Genomic DNA, 16,991 nt, shown 5'->3' with positions numbered 1-16,991 from the left:
ACATGGATTTATATATTTCTTTTTTCATTAACATATCATCACATTTAAATACAATTTTGTTGCTGAGTTATTTCAGTCGTTCCTGACTATGACCCCATTTGGGTTATTTTTTGGCAGAGATACTGGAGTAGTTTGCCATTTCCTTCTCCAGCTCATTTTACACATGAGGAAACTGAGGCAAACAAGGCTAAGTGACTTGCCCAGGGTCACACAGCTAATAAGTGTCTGAAGCTAGATTTGAACCCTAGAAGAGAAATCTTTCTGATTCTAGGCCTGGCTTTCTATCTGCAGTGCCACCCAGCTACCCTTTCAAATCAGATAGGAACTCCATTTTAATCTAGTTTCTGTTGTATTTGGGAATGTGAGTCACATGTACCATGTTTGATTTCTTTGTTCTGTGCAATGCTTTAACAGTCTAAGTCCTAGACAAGGTGCTCCTAGACAAGAAAAGAGGTTTTCTCACCAAGAACTTCCCTGATTCAATGAAATAACAAGTGTTGGCCTTATCCCTCAACTTAAATATTTAGGAGACCTGAGATTTCAGAATGTGGTGACTCCCCTCACGAAGCTTTCTGCAACTCTTCCACTCATGCCTTCATGAATTATGGGGTCCAATAAAATCTCCCAACCAGTCGGGTGATGACAGGCATCTCTGAACTTCTTCAGCTGGTCCTCAGATGGCAGATGATCAAGTCACATCACAGCCCTGCCTGAAGTCATCCCACACTCTACTAGCATGGCCATGGCGGCCCTAGGGCCATTTCTCTGTCAAGATGAAGCTCTGCTGTAGGACTCCCCTGGAGAAAAATACCATGCTGGTATTTTTGAAAAACAGGAATGAAATGGAAATTGGGCACAAACTTTTTATATGTTTGGATGTGAAAAAAAGTTTGGGTTTTTTTTTACTTTTGTTAAGCTGCGACTTTTCAGGAAGGGCCCAGATTTTCCACATAGCTTCTAAAATCAGTCTTCTTTCTTGACGCTCAGCCTTCTTTGCTGAAAAATTTCCCCTTTCATTTTTACTCATCATTCTGCCAACATTTGGTTGTTCTCTCGCTATTAAGAGTACAATAGTTTCTTCTTTACACTCCTGGGTTGAAAGCCTTCAATTTTCTTCCTTTCAGGATTCCTCTTTCCTTCACTAAATTTTGTGACTTGTGAGGCTTGAATTTGCTTATTCTTCAGAAAACCTGGCTTTCTCCGCTCCAAATGACTGCTTTCTAAAGAAGCACACTCTTCATTCTCTTGGCTTTTTCCAATTGTATTCTTTGATCCTTCAAGTCTAAACCCCCAAATTACCTCTTAATGTCAGCAGTCAGATTCCGGGCTCCTTCCATATCAATATTTCAACATGCTCCTAAATTCTATTAGCAATCCATTTCTCTGTTTATACATTTAAAAAATTCAAAGTCACTTTATACATCTTGCCGAGCTCTCGTCACATCATATTGTCTGGATTTGCCAATAGCCCACACAACATAAAGGCCAACTTAGTATTTGTAGTTCAAATAATCTTTCCTCTTTTGGGGTGAGTGGTGGAGAGACAGAAGATGTCTAGAGCACTGATTTCACCAGCGCAGGGAACTCTCCATATTGAATCTTGCTTTATCAATAAATGAGCAGTTCGTGTGCAATTTGAATTACTCAACTGAAAAGCATTTATTAATTAATTAATGATATTCTATATCTATAAATAATCTATACATTTAATTTTTATTAATTAATCTATAAATTAATTGATTTTATTGCTCTATAATCTTTAAATTAATACATAAACTAATCTTTAATATATTATATAATATTCTCTATAAAGAATCTAATTATTATTTGTAAAATAATAATTACTTAATGATTAATTTAAAATAATAATTAATTAAATAATAAATAGCCAGGCCCCAAGTATACACAGAAAGAACTGAAAGAGTCCCTAACCTCAAAGAGCTCCTATTCTACTGATGGAATATATGGATACAAAATGTGAAATAACAAAATCTTAGATAGTTTCCTTAGGCACCAAGGAGTTAGGTGACTTCGTTCATGGTCTATCAGAGGCTAGAATTGAACCCAGGAGTCCAAGGCTTTCGGCTCCAAGGTTGACCACATTATAAATTACTATGTCACATACAGCCTTTCCTCTCCTTTCATGTTCAATTGTTTTTCATTAGTGTTAGACTCTTAGTAACCCCATTTGGAGTTTTCTGGGCAAAGATACTTGAGTGGTTTGCTATTCCATCTCTAGCTCCTTTTATAGATGAGCAAACTGAGGCAAATAGGGTCAAATCACTTGCCTGGGGTCACAGCTAGGAAGTGTCTGTCTGAAGCCAGATTTGCACTCAGGTCCTTCTGATTCCAGGTCTGGCACTGTAGTCACTATATGTCACTAAGTTGCTATTCCTCCCCTCTTGCAGAATCATCATCTCATGGAGCAAACGAAAATCTAGAAATCATCTAGTCTAACCTCCATTTACAGGTGGAAAAAATGGACAGAGAAAGGAAGACTCTGTTTCAGTGTCTGACTTACCCTATCTGAATGATCATTTTCAAGCATAAATTCCTACAGTCTGCTCCCTCGTTTATCATTCTAATTCTTAGAGAATTCTAGACTGGCATGAGTTAGACCCAGATTCAAGTACTACATATGAAATGACCATTGGCAAATCATAGGGAATCAGAATGAAAATATATTATTCATGGGAAAAGGAATAAATATTGTTTCATTATCAGTTCAGTTTTTCCATCCATAAAATGGGTCTAGCAAAAACTTTAGTACCTACTTCACAGAGTTATTATGAGCCACCAATGAGATGTCTGAAAAGTGCTTTGCAAACTTTTAAAGTACTAAATAAACATGAGAACATATAACTAACTATTCCTTTGGAGAATTATGCATTTCCAAATTTGAAGCCATCTCTCTCTCTCTCTCTCTCTCTCTCTCTCTCTCTGTGCATCCCATCTAGCCCCAATTTTGAGGTCAATTCTCTCTCCATTATACATGACAGGCTACCTTTCACAAAGACAGGCACTCCAAAGATTATCATTCCCACTTTAGAGACGAAGAAATTTGGTTTCAGAAAGGTCAAATAACTTGCCCAATGTTGCCCAGCTAGGAGATGCAAAAGTTGGGTCTTGAATCTAAGTTTTATGACTCTAAGAATCAAAGTATCTTGGGAGCATAGATTCAGAGCTGAAAGAGAAATGAGAATCCATCTAGCCAATGTCTTCATTTTACTGATAAAGGAAACTGAAGGGCACAGAAATTACAACTTGCTCAGTTATACTCTATTTTTGTTTGGTTTTAAATATTTCCTGTCTTGGTAACACCTCTAAGAAAAAGGAAAGGGCTAGGCAAATGGGGTTAAATGATGTTCCCTAGGTCACAGTTAGGTAGTGCCTGAGATCAGATTTGAACCCAGGTTTTCCCAACTCCAGTCCTTGTGCTCTATCTACTGTGCTACTTCAATGCCCTCCCTTTTTTCTTTCGCAGTGCTCATTTATGTTGTCAATGATATTTTTAAGTTAAGCTTCTGCTTGGAGCTTAAGTCATTGCTGGTGAATTTCCGAGATGAGACTGAAGCCCATGTGTTCCTGATTCTAAGTTCATTTCCCTGCTGACTATGCTGCCTCTTCAAATTATTTTTGGAGGGAGAGAGAGAGTAGCACAGATCCCAGGTTGGATAAGGACAGGCAGTGGGCTGGGAAGTGGTCCTCTGACCACAGTCTAACTTTAGGTGGAGGCTGATCATGGTCCCTTCCCATCTGGAGCTACTCTGGAGAAAGAGGAATTTTTCTCTGGTTCCAGGAGATCTTATGGATTGTGGGACTGTTAAAGACCTCAGGACAGGTTCTACCTGGGCAGACAGAGTAACTTGGGGGTTCTAGAACCTCTAGCGACTGAAGGGTCTCTCAAACACATTCATTCTGAGAAATTTGCCCTAGCCATTAAATGAGCTGTATGATAAGAGCTAGATCCTTAGACCAAGACCTTCAACTTACAGTGTCACCATAGAGTCCCTACAATAGTCCTATTCTTCCCAGTCCCAACCTACCCTCACATCCCAGACCAAACAGTGCTTCCATGGGTCCAGCAGAAACAGGCTACAGGGAGCAATTCCTCTTCCCTGCCCTATCCCATTGCTTTCTCCCTACTGAATGCTATCCCTCCCATACCCACCTCAGAGGCTTACTCCATTCTGACCCTCCCAACATCTGCTTCCTTTAAAGAATTAATTGCTGAGGGACATGGCCATTCATACCTGTTGGTTGGACAGGTAGTTACCAACTATAATCATTCTGATAAGGTGGTGAACCAATGAACCCCGTCAGTCTTGCTGCTATGCCCTCGGTTCTACATAATTGACCATTCTATGTATCAATGACCCTAAGGATTCCTGGGCTTTGTCATCCTTCCTGCCATTATACCTGAAGGATCTTGGTTCATGCCCTCTGAAACTGAACTCTCCTCCATGTGTTTTCTCCCCTAATTAGAAAGAGCTCCTTGTGACTTTCTTTTCTATTTACATCCTCCTGAAATAGCACAATTCTTGGCACATAGTGTTTAATGAATTCTTTTTACACCTGTTCATATTCTTCAACTTATTTTGGATTAATAAATGGAATTCCTAGTTAAGAGTTTTATCTACCATGAGTATACAAGACAAAGGAATGGAGAGAAGAAAAGAAAGAAGAAAGGAATTTTCTAAAACTAAAAAAGGAAATATTTTGGAAAGGGGGGGGTTAATCAGGATACATGTGAAGGATATCAAGGAAGCAGGTGCTTGGGCTGGAATTAATTGAGAAATAAAGATAGTAATAAAGAAAAAAATAAAGGTAGAACAGCATGTGAAAATTCCCTTAGAAAAAAAGGGAAGAAAAATGAAATTGGATCAGAAAGTTCCCCATCTTGGCCACCAGGTGTCACAATTAGCTCAGCACAGCTTGGTTAGTGGTACAGGACATGAGGCAATGCAGAGAAGAGTGGAATGACATACGGGTGACTAGGAAGAGTCAGTATAGAACCAGATGGTCATATATACAGAATGGTCATAAAGCCACTGTTTGTAACTCAGGCAGTGCCTATAATAAGAAAAAATCCAGCAAAACCCCCCCATAAAATCTGAAATGTAGCACCAATAGCACAAAGAACATTTTGAGATTACTCACATTTTCACTTTTGATTCCAGGGGCTGAAGATCGAGGTGGTAATTTTCAATATTATTCTCCATATCCATGGCAATCTGGTGGCTGGAAAAATTAATGATTGAATGTTTATTCAAGAAAAAATATCCCTATTCCAGGCTAATTGATATTCATTTGACAGAGTTGCTATGAATTTACCTTTGTTTGCCTTTATATGTGAACAGATGATTAGGATTTCCTAATTATGGATGATGTAGGAATAAAAAATTGTGATAGAAGAAAATGCAATTTCACTTTTACTTTCTTGCTCCTCTTTTTTATAAGTGGGATGAGGGAGATGACTTTAATTTCAAGGCAAAAAAAGTCATATCCTGAGAAAAGAACTGAGATTTGACAAGTGTTTTACATAAATTAACTATTCTGATGCTCACCACAAACCTGTCAGGTAGATAGCACAGGTATTATTATTATATCTATTCTGTGATGAGAAAACCAAGGTTCAGAGGACTCAAGTGATTAACCCATAGTTATATGGCTAGTACATGTTAGAGCTGGTATTCAATATGGAAATAGGTGTTGAGTGATAATACACGGATAGCCCAGAGGAATTGCTTGTCAGTTCCAGAAGGGGGAGGGAATAGCGGAGGAGAGAACATGAAGCATGTAACCATGGGAAAATACTTTTAAAAATAAAAATAAATTTTAAAAAATAGAGTTGGTATTGAGATCCAGGGGAAATCAAGAAAGGCTTCCTATAGGAGGTGATTCCTCAAGTCTTGAGGAAAAGTATCAAATCTAGGAAATAGCAGTAAGATATGTTATGATAGCCATGGATAATAGCCTGTACAAAGGTATTGACTTAGAAGATAGATAAAATGTCAAGTTTAGGAAACAATTAGTAAGCCAACTAAAGGCAGATTATGTGGCATAAAGCACTGGACCTGGAGTCAAGAACATCTGAGTTCAAAACCAGCCTCAGACACTAACTGTGTGACCCTAGATGAGTTATTATAACCTCTGTTTATCTTATTCCACTGAAGAAGAAAATGGCAAAACACTGCAGGATCTTTGCCAAGAAAACTTCATGGACAGTATTGGCATCCTATGGTCCATGTAGACACAGCGTCTTTGGAGGCTGAAGAGCTGAATAACAAGTAGGCTAATTTGGCTGCTGGGTAACCTGGGCTCATGTTTCACCTCTGAAGGGGAACAATGTGGAAACCCTAACCCTAATTCTTCTTTCTCTTCTCTTTCTCTCTCCCCTCCTCCATTTCTCCCTCACTCTCTCTTCTTCCTTTAAACTAAGGCAAGATGTCATGATGATAAGGAGCCTAGAGTTTAGCAGGGCAGTAAGACAGCATGGAATGGTGAGTGCATCAAGTAGCTTCAAAATAAGACAGTAGGTAAACATGGCAGAAGAGGCAGCTGGCTAAAAATCCAGCAGATTGGAAAAAGAGAATGAGTAGAAAAGGATGAGGGAAAGATTCTACTAAGAGGCCATTGATCAGCAAACGTCCTTGTGAGAGGACATAGCTAGATAAAGTTCCTCCATTCCACACAAATACATTAAGCTTTGTGGGTGGTTTATTATAGTGTTGTGTGAAGATTGGATTTAGCTCTCCCCTGATTGTAACAATGAAGGTACTAAGCTCTTCCTTTATTAGGAAGATTGAATTATAATCCACAATCTATTTTTAGATTTAATCTCCAAAAGGTGATAACTCAGTATTTGAAGTAGATCTACCCTACTACAAAAAGGTAAGTAACTGTAAAAGGTGAACTAACCAAAAAAGGTGTTAAATAACCAAAAAAAAAAAAAAAGGTATAATTTAACCAAAGAAGGTATGAACTAAAGAGTGGGCAGTCCTGGAGATGAGCATCTGCTGTGAGTGGCAGATGTGAAATTTAGGGGAGATAACACAAGAGAAAAATATCTTTAAAAAGAGGACCATGGATCCATTTGAGATATATTCAATTCGAGTGAGATTCAAAGAACTCTCATTTGGAGGAGATCTGGGAAGATGTACACTATGACTTATCTGTGGAAACTGGACTCCTGGAGGAGCCAGTGCAGGAGACCTCAGACTGCTTTCTTTTTAGATGGTCACCATGGTGAGTGAAAGGCTGACTTAGTGACCCTACCTATCCATTGTCTTGAGACTCTTTTCCCTAATAAGGGCCTTAGAATTTCTACCTGACTCAGAGGAAGCTGGAGTTTTCTCTCTCTCTCTCTCATTCCTTAACATCTTCCCTCTATTGTAAATAACCTACCATTAATTCAATTTACTTTAGTAATTCATTTTGAGATTTAGAAATTAAATCCCTGGTGACCACGTATAAAGTATTCAGAGTCCAACTACAATTAAATTTAACAGTTGTCAATTAGCAGAAACACATACATACAAATACATATACATGAAGCAACATTCAGGATTCATTTTCTAGGTTTCAATCAATAATAAGCACCAGAAAAGAAAGTCCAATGAAAAGTATATTACGCAGTGTTTGGAAAGCCATTGCCCTGGGGACTTATCCAACCCTGGGTCATCACTGTCTGATTAACAAGGAACTAAAGAGTGTCCATGGCTGATTTCACTAATTTCAACATAACAAAATGATTTTTAATATCATTGCCTTCCCAAAAATATAACAAACAAAACCCCACTGGAATGGTTATTCCTAGACAGGTGTCAGGAAGGAAACAAGGAAGAACAAAGAGTTAGAAGCCAATTCTGAATTATCCACATGAATTAGATTTGGGGATGACATGATCCAAAAAACATAATTTTAGCTCATGATCTCACACTCTTTCCCAACAAACTCTTGACCCAAAGTTCTAGCAAATAACAAACACCAAAGAAAGGATTTGGATACTTATTTTCTCCTTTCCTGGGACAGATTCCAAATGGGAATTAGGGTTACCCTGGAACAATCCTGCATCCCTCTAAAGTCATACCCTACAGAGACTTCCTGTAGGAACATGGTGTTTTGATACCCCTAAAATGAGGGATTGACCATTATATTCCTCCTCTTTTACTTCTAAAATAGCCAGGCAGAAAAAAAGAAAGAGGGGCTTTCTTATTTCCTTCTGTCATTGAATCAATACTGTGGCTTGATTCCAAGGCAGAAGAGCGGTAAGGGCTAGGCAATGGGTGTTAATTGACTTGCACAGGGTCACCCAGCTGGGAAGTGTCTGAAGTCTGATTTGATCCCAGGACCTCCCATCTCTACGCCTGGCTCTCCAATCCCTGAGGCACCCAGCTGCCTCCAATAATTTTTGATATGACAATATGATCAGAAAATGTTTATTAAGCATTTATTATATGTGAGGCTTTAAACACAATATTCCTGACATGGGAATAACAGCTAAGTTCTACATAGACAAAGAAAGGGGGCGGAAATCCTTGTCCTCAAGGAGCTTACATTGGAATGGGGAGACTACATGCAGCAACATAAAGGATATGGGAAAAGATTCATTAATAGGGCAGCAATGTGCAGGATGGATGGGAGAGAGCCTGGGAGCAAGGAGGCAGGTCAATCCCCTGACTGGATTGGCTATTCATTCTGATCTCTTTCCTTTCTAAAGTAATTAGCTACTAGAGTTTAAATTAATGCTGCCCTTTTCCCGTTTGGACAGCACTTGATGTGTTTATAGTGTAAAGAGAGGGGAATAAAAGAAGCTAAACAAAATATATATTTAATGGTCAGTGAGATAAAAAACCTAAATTTTCAGTAATATGTCTATGTGAATATATTAAGATATATTAAATTTAAATTAAGTAAAATGAAAAAAAAAACAAAGGGGCTATTGCCAGCCCCATCCCCACAATAACAACAATAATAACAGCTGACAACAAAAATAATAGCAAGTTGGCACAGTCAGTAGAGCATCCCAAGGAAGCCCTGAGTTCAAATTTAGCCCACATAAATATTGGCTGTGATACCTTGGGCAAGTTAGCTTCTGTTTGCCTTAGTTTCTTCATCAATAAAATGGGGATAATAATAGTACCTACATTTTAGACTTATGATGATGATCAAATGAGGGGATAACAGTAAAATTTTTTGCATAGTGCCTGGCACATCATTTTATCCATATGTGTTAGTTATCATCATCATTAAAATTGTATGGCATTATATTGCACTTCAAATCTGATGAATTTATTTCCATGTATATGTGGATATGTATATATATATATACATCTCCATATATACTATACATATATAATATAGCAGCATCTACAGAATGCTGGACATCGTATCAAGCACTGGGGATACAAAGAAACTGCAAAATGCATCTCTGCCCTCAAGTAGCTTACTTACATTCTGCTTGAACAACTCTAGCAACAAAGAGCTCACTCCTCCACAAGATGGCTTTCCATCATTTGATAGCTCTGTTAGCACCCTCTCAGAATGAGGGCCAAAATCTCTGATGGTCCTGGTTCTGCCCCGACCTACAATTAATGATAAAATCCCTTTCCCACAAGACACTTCTTCATATATCTGGAAATAAGAGTCATGCACCACCCTGTAAATTTTCTTTTCTACAGGAAAACTATCTGTTAGTTCTTTATCCATTTTTATAAGGTTTCTAGATTCTCTACTCTCTTGGTCCCCCTCCCTTGCTAGACTCAATTTGCTGAAGCACCATTTAAAATTAAAATTAAAAATAAATAAAATTAAATTTTATTCAAAAAAATTTTAAATCCCAGAATTGTAGAAATGCTCTAGCTGTGATATTATAATTTGATTAATCAGTCAGATATGGCATTTATTTATTTGTTTGTTTATTTTTAATTAGCCTTTTCACACTGTTGAGTCATAGTTAAGTGTGTGGTTTTTACACATAAATTATTAGAACTCTATATCTTCTCAATCCTAGGTTTATAGGACTGATGCTTTCAATTTAAACCCAAGATGTGACATTTGGTCCAGGTAGATTTTCCATAATTCTAGCCTCACAATGTTATGTTGGATCTTGTTCTTTCATCCTTTTCATTAGATGACTTTCTTCATCAGTCTTCGAGCCAGAAGAACGCACCAAATCACCCAGTCCAACACCTTCATTTTCTGTACATACTTTTACCTTCATATCACTCGGAAGCATGAGCATGCCCACTTCATGAACATTGTGCCATCTTGGCACTCTTCTAAGGCACTCTAGCGTGGGTACTTTTAGCAAAGAGGCTTTTAAATACTTACTTTTCAAGAACATATTTTCCATCGCTAACTTGTTCTATTGTTGGCTGCAATCTTTTCAGTTCTTCCTGTAAAAAATATAGATAGATATTGATATATAGCTTGATTATATGCTATAATGACCACACCCATTTGAGCATATGTAACAATCCAAAATAATTTACATGTGAGAAAGCTTTCACTTCAATAGCAGGAATTTGCCAGTGTGGAAAATTCCTCTATAGATGTCTATCACAACTTTTTCCGACTTAATAGGAAAGTACCAGAGAGATAATTGAGGCATGAAGAAGTTATAAAACTAAAAATCAGCAGCAGAGGAATTATTTTATTTTTATCCATTTATTTATTTGTTTCTTTGTTTGGTTTTAAATCCTCACCTTCCATCTTAGAATCAATACTGTGTTTCGGTTCCAAGGCAGAAGAGTGGTAAGGGCTAGGCAATGGAGGTTAAGGGACTTGCCCAAGGTCACACAGCTGGGAAGTGTCTGCGGCCATATTTGAACCCAGGACCTCCCATCTATGAACCTGGCTCTCCATCCACTGAGTCACCTAGCTGCAGGGGAGGAATTAAAACTCATGTCTTTTCAAATCCACTGGCAAACGTGCTATCCAAATTACCATGTAGTTTCTGCAGGGAGCACTTATACCATATTGGGGCAGGGTGGGAGGATAAGATACATTTAAAAGAAAACTCATGATAGTGGATCTTTTCAGTGATGAAAACTAGTGCTTGAGAAGGGTTCAAATACACACTACAGTTCTTCAATCAAGTTAAGAACAAACACTGCATCTCCTTCCCTTCATTGGAGGGAGATATGGGCATGGAATGTTGCATACACCAGTAGACGCAATTGATGTGCTTGTTAATTTTCTGAATTTCATTATTTTTTTGCTCTCTCTCTTCTCAATATTTTTGTTACAAAGGATGGCCTTCTGGGTGGGGGAGAGGGAAAGGGTAGAGATATTTGGAAATCAATGGTATAAAACAAAGGATAGCAATAAATTTCAAATTAAATTGTTTTGTCCCCAAAGGAATAAATGATCTAGCTCAATGTAATTTACTTTCCTTCCATTCGAAAGATTAGGTTTTGAGTATTTTCTGTTAGCAAAGATAATTCTTCATTGAATCATCTACAGGTCTTCATCCATTATGACCATATATGTAGGGATTTACAGGGTTACTAGAGCAGTTTAAAAAACACCACCAAGCTGAAATCGCTCTGACACAGAACCAAGGGAACTCTAAACGTATGCGAAGTGTTGCCTCCTTTCTTGTGTGAGACGTAGAAAAAGGCATTTTTAGGAGAAACAGAGTTTTCAAAGAAATGAAACACCTCCTGAAAGTGAGTGCTCGAGAAGAGACGTAGACAGTTCTAACAGGATCTGAATGAAAGCAGCCCCTCTGAGGCAAAAGTACTTGTTGATAATGATGGCTGCAGTCCACTGTGTGCCAACAGCTAATTTGCATGAGGTCCTTTTAAGGCTTTGAAGCTTATTACCGGGAAACTACAAAGCAAAGATCTGTTCAGGTACTAGGGGATAAGTGTATAAGGACCACATCATACATGACAATAATGGGAATTTGGAGTTTCTCCATTTAAATTGAGGAGCGGTGGGTCACGCAATGAAGATGCTCTGATTAGAGGCAGAAGGCAGAACAGAAAAACAAAAGAATTAGAAGGTAGAAGCTGATCGAAAAAGCCAGCAGAAATAAGAGGCGACAATAAGCCGAACAATAAAGACTAAAGATAGAGTGGAGGCCATTTGGGACAAACTAAGTTGAGCCAGGCAAGTTCTGCAGTTGATTTTGGAGAACAGGAAAGTCCTGAGGCTGGAAGCTACCTGACTGTACAAAGCAGTGTTCTCTGCTGTTTGAAGAGTTAATTGGATGGATGAAGCCTGCCTTGCTTTGTAGTGCTGTCTCCAACTGAAGAGAGGAAACTTCTCAAAAGCTAATAATATTCATCTAGCTTGAAATAGTAAGACTCAATAAAGCCCAGAAATTTTCCTAAATAGCTTTGCAAATCTCTAGCTTAAAAGAACTGCTTTTCATTGAAATAATACAATGGTGCCTCAGTGGCTAACCAAGGTAACAGGCTTGGGAATCCCTACAGATTCCAGACTTAACACTACTGTGGACTGAAGCAGTTTAGCTTACCCCTATTTCACTGGCCCTAGAACAGCAGTGAAATAGGTTCAACTAACAAAAAACAAATAAACAAACAAACAAACAAAGGATATTCTCAGATTAGCAGCAGTCCCACCCAGAAGGTAAGACACAGTGGAAACAATTTCCTAAAGTGATCTTGGGTATCAAAGCAAATAACCTTTAGGTGGGGCTTGTTTCAGACACCTAAATTTCCCTGTTCTTTCTTTGTTTCTTTCTTTGTCTCTCTCTCTTTCTTCCTCTCTCTCTCTCTCTCTCTCTCTCTCTCTCTCTCTCTCTCTCTCTCTTTCTTTCATCCTTCCTTCCTTCCTTTTTTAAACCCTTACCTTCCATCTTGGAATCAATACTGTGTATTGGTTTAATGAGTGAACTTGCTATATTATTGTATTATCTCTTTGCCACCTGTCAGTAACTTCCATCATTAAGATAATAGCTACCATTTATAGAGTGCTTTAAGATTAGCAAAGCATTTTGCATATGTTACCTCATTTGATAATATCTCACAACTCTGTGAGGTGGGTGCTATTATTTATCCAAAACTCCACTTTCCATCTGCTACCCCTCCTGGTTTCAATTCCTTGGAACAAGAAGCCCCTTCTAGGATAAGCTCATCAGCTTTAAACCCACTACCATGTGGTTGATTGGAACCTTTATTGACTCCACCTCACTCAGTCTTCTTTCCCTTCTGATTGGTGGGCTGGGGTGGGGGGGGGGTGTTATCAAATTCCTCCCAATACCTTTCTTCATAGAGGGCAGAAACTAGAATTTCAAATCACTCCACTTTTCATCTGCTGCCTTGCCCAATTTTGACTCAAAATACCTCCAACCAGGCCAGCTCCCAAGGGCTTCCTCCTCACTTTCCTGCCTCTTTTCAAGTGTCTTCCCTGGTCAATCATAAGCTGCTTTGAAGCCCCAGCACTTAGCACAGTGTTTGGCATGCCATAGGCACTTATATGTTTTTTGGACTGTATTGTATTTTTAAATGAGGAGACTGAGCTCCATGAGTTTAGTGACTTGATCACGCCAAATAAGTGTCTTAGGAAAGATTTCATCTCAGGGCTTTGTGACTCTAATTCCAAAACCATATCCACTGTATCATTTAGCTACCTTTCCAGATCTAAAGAATTCATCATGGTTAATTTGTTTAAAGTGGAAGCCCACTTGTGGGGACCTCAGGAGGAGCAGTAATATATGGTTAGCATATACTTTCTTATACCACAATTCTCCTCCCCCCCCCCCCCAGATCTTGATTATTATCTGCAGGAGTTTGGCTATCCTTTTGGGAATCTATCTCAGCTTTCCAGGTGAACAAGCTAGTCCCAGCCCAGAAGGAGAATCTTGAGAGGGGAGTTGACACTACAATGATGGGCTACATATGGAATTCATAAACTCATAGATAACCAGTATTAAAAAGGAATTAAAGAGAATCTCTACTTAGGATTGAAGATTTAGATCTGAAAGAAATCTCAGAGACCATCGAATATATCCCCTCATATTACAAAAGACAAACTGAGGTCCAGACCAATTAAGTGATTTTCCCAGAATTGCTTAGCTAATAAATATCTGAGGGAGAGATTTGAACCCAAGTCTTACTGATGCCTAGTCTAACAATCTATCTTCCTTTCCATGTTGCCTTTCCTCCAACCATCCTCTCCATGGATTGGATATTCAATCTTGGGCTGTTCTCTTGATTTCTTTAGACCTTACTTTCCTCATCAAGAAAAGAACCCAAATTCACATGGCTGCTCCAAGGTTAAACAAGCTTAAAGCCTCGTTCTTCTGACTTTGAATCCAGTTCCCCCATTCAATGACATTAAATAAGGTGTCCTTCACGTTTAATATTGGATTAAGCTTTTTCAAAACTTTTGTTTTAGTTAAGGTGGTGTTATGTGGTATTATAATCATAATAATAGTAACTGGCTTTAAGGAATGTGTAGCATTTTTAAGTTTACTAAACTATTTTTCGTGCTATCTCATTTAAACTGCAAAACAATTCTGCAAGGTCGGTACTATTAGTAAACTTTTTTTTTTTTACAAAGGAGACTGGATCCAGACAGTCTTAGTCACTTGCTCACTGTCACATACGCTACTAAGTGTGAAGGGCAGCATTTAAATTCTGTATGTGTGTGTGTGTGCATGCGTGCGTGTGTGTGTATGTATGTGTGTTTTCGTGATTTGCCTATAATTTGCTCATCAATGTCTTAAATGGTACCCCTATATCTTATTTTTAAAGTAATTTAGTTAAATTTTCATTTCTTGAGTTTGATGAATAAAAATGTATTATGTAAATATCTCCCTTAAAAAGTAAAGTTCCTTGGGTTACCTCCTAATAGAACATACTATGGACATCCATAATTTTGCCCCGAGTCTTCCAATCCAGTCCTGTATCCATCACTCCATTCACCTCTCTTAAAGCATAGCAGAGGGCCAGCGAGGTAGCACAGAGGAGAGAATGCCAGGTCTGGAGTCTGGAGCATCTGGGCTCAACTCTGGCCTCAGACACTTTCTAGCTTTGCCACCCTAAGCAAGTCTCTTAACCCTGATGGCCTAGCCCTTGCCACTCTTCTGGTTTAGAAATGATGCTAGGAAAGAAGGCAAGGGTTTATTTCAAAGCATGATGGGGAAAAAGCCACAGAAATTATAATAGTAAAGAAAATGGAGATTCACGTACCAGACCTGACATTTTCCAGCTCTGTAAACTTGCCTGTTAGGATGGTTACAATAATATTTGCACTAAATATCTCTCAATATAGCATGAAAAAGCTTAAAACTCAACCTAGGTGTGCCCTGTCATAGAGTTACCTGATGGATGTCATGTCTAGCCACTCAGCTTCACAAGGAAATGCACTCCTTTTCTACCTACAACCCCTGCTCCAGACAAACAGCCTCCTTTCTCTGTGTTCATCTCCCCAGTCGTAATTTTAAGAACTTCACTCTGAGCACTTTGAAAGAACTTACCTGAGTGACTGGATATTGTTTGAGGGGTAAAACAAAGCAGAGTGTCAATGTCCTCACCTGTCCCAGAGGTGGAGGCGGGCCAAGGAAAGGTCTGAACTGACCTCGTTTGGAGTTCTCATCCATCAGTGATTAGGCAAGAGACCAGAAAGGTGGGGTGCTCTGACCTTTCTCCTCCTTGAAGGGGTTCCTGGTGTCACTTTATTATGATATTTCCTTTGGGATGGCTAGTGTGGTAGAATGTTTCTCCTTACAAAAAACATGTCAGCCACCCCCCCCCCACCCCCATTTGATTCTTTTGTGGCTGGGAACTAGGAGAGAAGGCCTTCCATGCAATGTTCCTTTAATTCAACTCCCTACATTCTATGAAATCCTGTGGAACAGAAGGTCAATGACTATCCAGAACATTCTGAACAGCTGCTCAACTGACAATTTGGAGGATTGATGTCAGTATTTGGCAATTTAAGCTAACTATATGGAAATACCACAATGCAATTGGTGGAGAGGTTTTTAACACGTGTGTGTGTGTGTGTGTGTGTGTGTGTGTGTGGTGAGAGAGAGAGAGAGAGAGAGAGAGAGAGATGAGGAGAGAGAGAGGAGAGAGAGAGAGAGAGAGGAGAGAGAGAGAGAGAGAAGGACAGAAAGTATGTGTGTTGAGGGAGAGAGAGAGAAAGAGAGAGAGAGAGAGAGAGAGAGAGAGAGAGGAGAGAGAGAGCAGAGAGAGAGAGAGAGAGAGAGAGAGAGAGAAGGACAGAAAGTGTGTGTGTGTGTGTGTGTGAGAGAGAGAGAGAGAGAGAGATAGAGAGAGAGATAGAGAGAGAGAGAGAGAGAGAGAGAGAGAGAGAGAGAGAGAGAGAGAGAGAGAGAGAGAGAGAGAGAGAGAGAGAGAGAGAAGGACAGAAAGTGAGAGAGAGGCAGAGCTAGAAAGACAGATAGAGACAGAGTTGGCAGAGAGGAAAAGTCTTTCATTCACTAGACCCTCACTCCTGGCCACTGAGCTTCCATTGGTCTAGAACTCTGATTGCACAGGTGTGGGGATTTCCAGGTTAGAAAATTCCATTCATTGATTTAGATTAGCTATCCATCTCTAGCTCTTCATTTTATATTGTTGTTTGGGCCACTGAGAGGTTAGCTAACTTGCCCACAGTCATACAGCCAGTATGTTCCAGGGGCAAGACTTGAAGTAAGGTCTTTCTGACTCCTTGTCTGGCCCATTATACATTGCTACCTTTCATTATACTTCATAGCTTGCAGAATTCTAGTTTTGTAGAAATTAAAATGAAAAATGTCTACCATTATCTATCTATCTCTCCCACCATGTCCCCCAATTGTATTTTCCTTCAGAAGAACAGAAGCATTCCAAAGGCCAAAGGAGTCTCAAAAGATCCTGTTCTAGTTCCAGATGTACTTCCATCCCCAACCATCATCCTCTGCTTCCTTTCCTTACATTAAATTCATATCTTATAAGAAGCAGAATGTTTTGGTATCTATTGATTTCTTTAGCTTGTGTAGAGGCAGCTTCTTTTTTTAAACCCTT

The sequence above is a fragment of the Monodelphis domestica genome, chromosome 8 (assembly GCF_027887165.1).
Source record: "Monodelphis domestica isolate mMonDom1 chromosome 8, mMonDom1.pri, whole genome shotgun sequence".
Classification (NCBI taxonomy): Eukaryota; Metazoa; Chordata; class Mammalia; order Didelphimorphia; family Didelphidae; genus Monodelphis; species Monodelphis domestica.
This window is presented reverse-complemented; position numbering follows the sequence as displayed.